The sequence below is a fragment of the Chiloscyllium punctatum genome, chromosome 6 (assembly GCF_047496795.1).
Source record: "Chiloscyllium punctatum isolate Juve2018m chromosome 6, sChiPun1.3, whole genome shotgun sequence".
Lineage (NCBI taxonomy): Eukaryota > Metazoa > Chordata > Chondrichthyes > Orectolobiformes > Hemiscylliidae > Chiloscyllium > Chiloscyllium punctatum.
In genome coordinates, this window is record NC_092744.1 from 129,554,172 (window position 1) to 129,563,132 (window position 8,961).

Below are 8,961 nucleotides of genomic sequence, written 5' to 3' on the forward strand. Positions count from 1 at the left end.
TCTCGTAACCTTCTTGAACAAGGGAACCACATTTGCAATCCTCCAGTCCTCAGGCACTATTCCTGAGGTAATGATGGTTTCTAGATCAATGGCACAGGCTCGGCAATCTCTTCATTTGCTTCCCAGAGAATTCTAGAATAGATCCCATCTGGCCCAGAGGACTTGTCTATTTTCACACTCTACAGTATTTCTAATACCTCTTCCTTGTGAACCTCAATCTCTTCGAGTCGAGATGCAAGTATCTCTGTATCTTCCTCGCCAACATTTTCATTTTATATAGTGAACCCTGTCGAAAAATATTTATTTAGTGTTTCCCATGTCTCCTCTGACTCCACACCCAACTTCCCACTATTATTCTTGATTGGCCCTAATTTAACTCTCGTCATTCTTTTATTCCTGACATACCTATGGAAAGCCTTAGGGTTAACCCTGATCCTATCCGCCAACAACTTCTAATGTCTCCTCCTGGCTCTCATGTCTCCTCCTGGCTCTTCTGAGCTCTCTTATTAGTTCATGCAGTGAAACGATTCTGTCTGCTGCACATCATTCTGCTTCGAAATATCAGGCAGTATTTCATATTGATTACTGTAAACATTAACATTTAACAAGCCATGACAGTGAAATCACTGAATCCTCATCACTATACTACCAGGGAAGATTTCTGTTAAAATCACCCTGGACACCAAGAAATACGTCATTCTATTCTCGCATCCTTCTGTGTGTGATCTCCTCGGCCCTATTCCGGTCTTGTTGGTTGGTTTACAATACTGAGGCTATCCAATCATCTTTGCATTTCAGTTTCTAAAGGATGAGACCTTCTCTCTGAGCTGGCAATGTGCTTGCTCAGTGGTGATAACACTGTCCTTGTAAACTAGAAAATTGCTTGAAATAGGTCATTCCTGTTTTTCATTCCAAGAACTTGAGGCAAACCGTTTGGCAGGACAGGAAATAGCGGGCGTGAGCAGTGATCAAGTTTGGCAGCAAGAACGAGGTGAGTTAGTATAAACTACAGAGTAATGGAACACTGGGATGGGAGGGGCTGAATGCTTCCTTTCTTTGCTGTAACCAGACATTGGTGTTGAACTCTGAAATGGGACAACATCAGACAAGTCGGTGAAATCTTACTTTCTGCTTGTTTTCTCCCGAGGCCTGTGTCACACTTGGGGAAATGTGTCTGCATGCTTCAGTCTATGGGTAAAAATTGGGTTCAGTTCCCATCTCAAAATTTAATCCCACTTATTGTGTTTTACGAGATTAAAACGTTTCAGAGAAATTAGCATTCAGGTGAAACGTCAGATCTTACAAGGTTACAGACCAAGTGCTGGGAAGCAAGATGAAGGGACCCGGTTCTGTGCTGTAAACACTCCATAATTCAATCATTTCTGAGGGGAAACATATCTGCAGTGACATAATTCCAAAAACTGTGGTATGAAGAAACGGTGCAACGGCTTCTGCCCTCATCCCTGGTGATCTAGTGGTTAGTATTCAGCGCTTTAACTGAGTGGCCTGGGTTTCATTACCATTCAGGAAATCAGGACTTCTTGTTCCTGATGCAGAGAGCGCAGCTCTACCAGGATTCTGTTTCATGCCTTAGATCAGTCAATACACCAGCTAATCAAAGAAGGGAAAAGTGCCTTCCCTCTCTCTGCACAGTCAGACAGTTAATCCTTCATTCTCCTCTGATTCCACTTTCCAAAGAATTTCAAAATATTGTCAAAACTGAGTCTCAGATATTTCTTTTCTGTGCTTTTCATCCATCGGAGCTGCAGCGATTAAGTGTGTTGGTTTCTGAAAACGAAGCGTCCCTATGAGCAATGTATTGGGCTATTCCAAGGTTGCCTTCTCTGACAACGGTGGGACATGACTGATGTTGTCTATGATATGGAAGAGCCAGTGTTTGAGTTGAGTAGACAAAGTTAAAAATTACACAATATCAGGGCAGAGTCCAGCAGGTTTATTTGGAAGCACTAGCTTTAGGAGAGCTGCTCCTTCATCAGGTGGGTGTTTTTCTGCAGAAACTTGGTGTGTGTGTCAATATACGCGATCTTTTGGAAGATCATCTGGACTTTAACCGACCGTTCGTGGTGTCGACGGTACCCATGACGTGGAGGTGTTGGTTTTGGACTGGGGTGGATACATTTAATAATCACACAAAGCCATTTTAGATTCCAACAGTTGACAAACACCTGATGAAGAAACAGTGCATGGAACACTGGTGCTTCCAAATAACTCTGTTCGATACAATCTGGTGCTGTGAGATTTTTGCTCTGATAACTCTTGGTAATGTTTAAATGATCAAAGACAGTGAAAGAACATTCGTTCGTGGAGATGAAAATTTCATATATTATCCACCTCAGCATAACAAAAGTGATGAGGTTGGATTTGTGATGTATCTCCACAATGCGCTTGCGCAATGCAAAAGTCGAACTTACAACCGCCTGATCCGTAGCCAGCTATACAAATGGTTGCACCAATGGCCAGATGCACAGCTGAAATTTTACACGCGGCGGAGCTGTGGTGTTAACAAGGACATGAGCAATAACAGTAACAGTCACAAGGTGAACAAAGAACCAAGATAATCACCATCATTGATTCACTTCAATTTGTCCTCAAAACAACGAGCATTCACAATGTGATCAGCCAATCAATGAGGTCACTGCTGATGTTGGAAGTTGCAACTGACTTTGCTGCGTTTTCACCATAATTTGAGGTAAACTCCAGCCTAATCATAACATCGCATATTCCCATTAATTTTCATCTTTAGATAACGGTAATGACCTGTCCGAATTTGCAGGAAATGAGTGAAAACTTCCTTCCGATGACGTAATCTAGTGCAGAGTCGGCCAGAAAAGAAAAGACAAAGACATGAAGCATCACTCCCATTTCTCTCTGTACCAATGCGTTTTCCTGAGTTGAATATTTTCAGGACTTGTCTTTACTATCTAAAGAATTAATTATTTTCCCGGGAAAGATTCTTCATATATCAATTAACATCTAAGATGTTGAAAAATATTTTTCTTTCGATTAAAATAGTTGAATATCCTTTCCCCCAGCCTAATGTCCCAATCCTCCCCCCTCTTCCATGTAAATACAAGCTTCTACAGGTGATGTTGGAGCTCCCAACCTGACGTTCCAATGCTCCTTGCTGCTCCATGTCAATAGAAGCTGCTCTCCTTGAAGTTGGAGCTCCCAGTCTGATGTCCCAATGCTCCCTGCTCCATGTCAGTAGAAGAAGTTGCAGTTCAGGTTAGACCTACCACTCTCATGTCCCAATGCTCCCAGCTGTTACATGCCACTAAAAGCTGGTCCTTGTGACGTTGGAGCTCCCAGTCTGATGTCCCAATGTTCCCTCCTCCATGTCAAGGGAAGCAGTCCAGTTGAGGCTGGATCAATCACTCTGATGTCCCAATGCTCCCTGCTGCTACATGTCATTAAAGGCTGCTCCAGGTGAGAGTGGAACTCCCAGACGGATCTCGCAAAGCTCCTTGCTCCATGTCACCTGAAGCTGCTCCAAATGAGATTAGATCTTGCATTCGGATGTTCCAATGCTCCCTGCTGCTCCACGTCAACAGAAGCTGCTCCAGTTGTGTTTGGAACTCCCAGCCTGATGCCTCAATGCTCCCTGCTGCTCCAAGCCAATGGAAGCTACTCCAGGTGTGGTTGGAACTCCCAGACTGATGTCACAATGCTCTCTGGTCCACGTCAAAAGACGCTGCTCCAAATGAAGTGGGAGCTCCCATTCCTAGCAGCTCACATACTTCTATACCATCATAGAAATACTGCCCACTGAACATCCCCACCACTGGACCCATTGGTGGAATATCCACATCATGAGAACCTAATATTATTTTTAGTCACCACCGAATCATTATTTCCAAAAGTCATTATTTCTTAAACCTTATTTCGCTTGTGCATACTGCAGTCAATCCGAAGGAAGATAATGGTGCTAATTGATGTATGCTTAATAAAAGTTACATCCTATTTTTCATGTTGAGTAACTGCGAGTTAGCAAGGACAATGTTTGTATTCACATCACACTTTTATTCCAGGTGAGAGAATGTGGTTTGCATTATTTAAAATGAACTTGTTCACTGCGTAAAATGATCAAATAGATGTCAATTTCAAAACAACATTGGTAACGTTGTCATCCATCTTGAAATGTGGTGTCTTCTTCTTTCAACCAGACGGGTATTATAACGAAAAGTCTAATAATGAGATGCGTATAAAGACACTTTAAATCGCAAGGTTTGTGAAGGTTTGTAACTCAGGTTGAGGTTTAAGGTGTAGGTTTGCTCGCTGAGCTGTAGGTTTGATATCCAGATGTTTCATTACCTGGCGAGGTAACACCATCAGTGGCGACCTCCATGTGAAGCGAAGCTGTTGTCTCTTGCTTTCAATTTCTATCTTTCTCCTGGATGGGGTTCCTGCGGTTTGTGGTGATGTCATTTGCTGTTCATTTTCTGCGGGGTTGATAGATGGCATGTAGATCTATGTGTTTGTTTATGGCGTTCTGGTTGGAGTGCCAGTCCTTTGGGAATTCTCTGGCATGTCTTTGCTTAGACTGTCCCAGGATCAAGGTGTTGCCCACGTCGAAACGGACTACCAGAAATCCATAAACCAGAAGCCCCCCTCAGACCCATAGTCTCATTACCCGGAACACCAACTTACAGACGGGCCAAAGAACTACACGCAAGACTGAAATGCCTCATAGAACAGTCACAGCACTCCATCCACTCCACCCAGGAATTCCGAAAAATCATCAAAAACACCAAAATAGAGGAAGAAGAAGCAATGATCTAATTCGACATAACAGCACTGTTCACCTTCATGAACATCGACCTGGCAAAGGAAACACTTACCACACTTTTAGAAGAGACCATCACAGACGCACCAACAACCATCAATCACATTACCAACGAAAACATCATGAAGCAAGTGAACCTGTGCCTCACCACCCACTTCACTTTCAACAACATATCTACAAACAAACCAATGGCACACCCATGAGATCTCCGCTATCAGGATTCATCGCAGAAGCGGTAATGCAAATACTAGAACAAACAGCCCTACCAACAATCAAACCAAAAATCTTGGTCCGCTACATAGATGTCACCTTTGTCATCACAAAACAAAAAAATATAGTAAAGGCATTTAACATCATCAACAACACCCTCACAGGCATAAAGTTCACGAAGGAGGAAGAAACCGATAACAAACTCGCATTCCTGAACGTCACAGTAGAAAGAAAGGACAACGGAGAACTACAAACCTGCGTATACAGAAAACCGACAAACACTGACCAAATACTTAACTACACCAGCAACCATCCCAACACACACAAACGAAGCTGCATCAGAACACTCTTCCATTGAGCCACCACACACTGCAACACAGACGAACTTCGGAAAACAGAGGAGAACCACCTATACAACGTATTCGAGAAGAATAGATGCTCAAAAAATACAGTTCGCAGATTCCTCAAGAACAAACCACGACAAGCAGACTAAACACAGCCAGAAACCCTAACCACCTTACCATACATCAAAGAAGTTTCAGAAATGACAGCCAGACTACTCAGACCCCTCGGAATCCTCGTAGTACACAAACCCACCAACACTCTCAAACAAAAACTAACAAACTTAGAAGACACAGTTCAACCCATGGACAAAACCAACGTCATCTTAAAAGTTCCATGCAAGGACTGCCACCAACACTACGTAAGACCAACAGGAATAATGTTAGCCACCAGGATATATGAACACCAGCTAGCTACAAAAAGACACGACCTTCTCTCCTTCGTAGCCCTACCTACGGGTTAAAAATACCACTATTTCGACTGGGACAACACATCTAACCTGGAACAGGCTAAGCAAAGACATGCCAGAGACTTCCTAGAGGCCTGGCACTTCAACCACAATGCCATAAACAAACACTTAGATCTAGATGCCATCTATCAACCCCTCAGAAAACGAACAGGAAATGACATCACCACAAACCCCAGGAACCCCATCGAGGAGAAAGATATAAATAGAAAAATGACATCACCACAAACCCCAGGAACCCCATCGAGGAGAAAGATATAAATAGAAAGCAGGAGACAACAGCTTCGCTTCAATTGGAGGTCGCCACTGATGATAATGTTACCTAGCCAAGTAATGAAACGTCTGGATATCAAAGTTACAGCTCAGCGAGTAAACCTACACCCTACATTTTAAATCATTTTTCATTTTTATGTTGCATGAATCTGCAGTTAGATCCACAGTTTAGTTTCACTCTCTATAGGCAACATGCTGATTTCTCCAGTTGTTCATAGTTCAATGTGATGCATCCAGTGTGTGCATAACGAGAGGGAGCTTGCTTCTCACATCTTGTGTTTATCTGTGCCTTATGTCCAGCATTCATCAATGGCGAGAGCAAGGGGCGAGGGCGAGACCAATGTGTAAGTCTCTCCGTGCCCATGCACGGCACCCACAGTGGCAATTCTCCACTGTGCATTTACAGCCAGTTCTCAGTGCCCCTCAACCCATGCCCTGCCCCTTTGAAATATCTCCATTATTTCGTGCTGTTTCGCTGTGCTCTTCTCACCAGGATGAATTACTTCTACTCAACGTCCTCCAGATTTCATCTGACAAAATATTCATTAAGATCCCTTTGCATGAACATGCACTTCGCAGCTCTCGGTATTTGATTTTCCTGGATATCTTTCATACGAAAAAACGTTCACAGCAGCTTGACTTGAAAAAGAAAATCGCGTTTCTTTTCATTATCCCAAAGGAAACTACATTTCAATATAGTTTCGTCGAAAGGCACAAACAATTCCTTGAGATTTTGTAAGAGCGTCAATGCATATAAACTGACCATTGGAATTCCACTTCAATGAAACAGCTGCGATCATCTGAAAACCGCACCATGAAAAGCTGTTAATGACAGCGACGAGAGTGGGATTCGAACCCACGCGTGCAGCGCACAATGGATTAGCAGTCGATCACCTTAACCGCTTGGCCACCTCGTCACAGACGCGAAGGAGGTTATGACCTTATGAATAATTGAATTGCGTAAATTATGCAGAGCAGCAGATATTTCTCCCTGGTGTTGGTGAAATGAGAAATAACACAGTACGGTTCCAAGACTATGGTCTGACCCCTGGGTTGTGGGGCAAGTGCACTCCCACTGTCACACTGTGCACACAGGGATCTGAACAAAAATGAGGAAATGACTATGTAACAAGGTCTGTTGAATTCTGTGAAGATTTGAAGTCAACGGAATGAAGAACCCGAGACAGCAGGAGGTGTTCTTTCAATAAAGAGTTAGATAGAGCTCTTAAGGATAGTGGAATAAAGGGTTATGGGGATAAGGCAGGAACAGGATACAGATTGAGGATGTTCAGCCATGATCATAATGAATGGTGGTGCTGGCTCGAAGGGCAGAATGGTCTACTCCTGAACCTGCTGTCTATTGTCTATTAAATTGCCTTTGAGGAATTGTTTTCCAGACTGGAGGAGAGTGCATAGTGCTAAATGTCATTATTCAGAAGACCTAACTACCGCACAGATGTTTTTGACATGCACTTGTGTACAGAACAGACAATTTCAAAATCCAAAATAAGGCTAAACTGACAAATGAACTCAACAATGCAAAAACCTTGATCTGTATCATTTTCCAGGGCCGTGCGACACCAAGTCACTGTATGATCACAGCAACACAGTGAGCAAGTGTAAGAAGGAAAATGAGTGCAGTTCCAGAGCGCATGCTGGGAGCAGCAGGTGACACACGGGGAAGTGCATTTCCCAAAACAGGAACACTTCCCAAACAGCGGACTGAGGTGGAAGAAAGTTGATGCCAGAGACACAATGGAGACCTGTCATTGAGTCTGTTAAAGATGAAGATTTTGAGATTTCTACAGATGCAAAACAAAATAAAAAAACTCATGGGTTAGTGAAGGCAAAAGATGACATTGTACATTTCATCAATCTACCCATCTTTACAATGAGTACCTCACCACTTTCCTCACGTGGGGACAGAACCTTTGGAGAAGATGAGCATATAACCCCCGTTACTAGCCATGGAATTAGAGAAAGTCGGTTTCCCAAACGTTAAGGAAAAACTAGGAATGTGGAGGTAAACATTAATGTGTTGTTCCTGTGCTGACGGTGACCAGTGCACGGTATCTCTGTTCCAGTATAGCGGGGTGTGCTGTACCGAAGTTTTAATTTTGAGCCTCAAATGGAGCAACTTCAATTTATCGTCGGGTTGAGGGATAGAGACAGAAGGTGATATTGAGCAAAGCCAAGTTTATGGGAAAATACCCGTGTTTGTGGATTGAGAAACGACCTTTTCTGGATAATGACTCCTTGATCAACAAACATACTGCAAGTATCTAAAACATGAAGAGACATATGCGGAGAGAGAGCCGAAGGAGTGTTTTCAACAGATGGATAACGTTTCCACGTGCACTGCGTTAAATTCCGGGAATTTCGATGTTGAACTGGTTTCATGTTACAGAGTTTGTTGCAAACTCACAAACGTTATTGCAATAATAAAAACAGAATTCACATAGGACCGTTTGAATATTGTATTGAACTGAATTTTGGTCTGAGCATATTTTATCTTAAATGGCGTGCTGCAGAGAAGTACAGAGGGTTAACAACACAAAACGACAGAGTCTTCTTGGTGGATTTCTTGGGTGGAGGTAAGAATGTACGAAATGTACATAACATCATGTGAATGTGGTCAAATCTTTAAAGTAGGTGTTGCGTCTCCAAGTGACGATTCAATTCCTCCTCATTAGGATATAACTTCTGTCTGCAGTTATTTTACGACATCAGCTCCATTTACAGAGTTTCACCTCGAATAATACGCCACACCTTACCAATCCATGAACTTGTTATACTCAGTCTTATTCATGAAAGTACGTGTTCATGAAATGTCTTGTACCTGAAGTCAAAAAATTCGAAATCGTTA

At 42.7% G+C, this 8,961-nt stretch overlaps 1 non-coding gene across 1 annotated transcript; it reads right to left on the reverse strand.

The window, feature by feature from the left end:
• Positions 1 to 6,930: 6,930 nt before the first annotated feature.
• Positions 6,931 to 7,012, reverse strand: trnas-gcu (transfer RNA serine (anticodon GCU)). Its single transcript has one exon. It is a non-coding gene; the product is annotated as a tRNA-Ser (tRNA).
• Between the last annotated feature and the right edge of the window lie 1,949 nt (positions 7,013 to 8,961).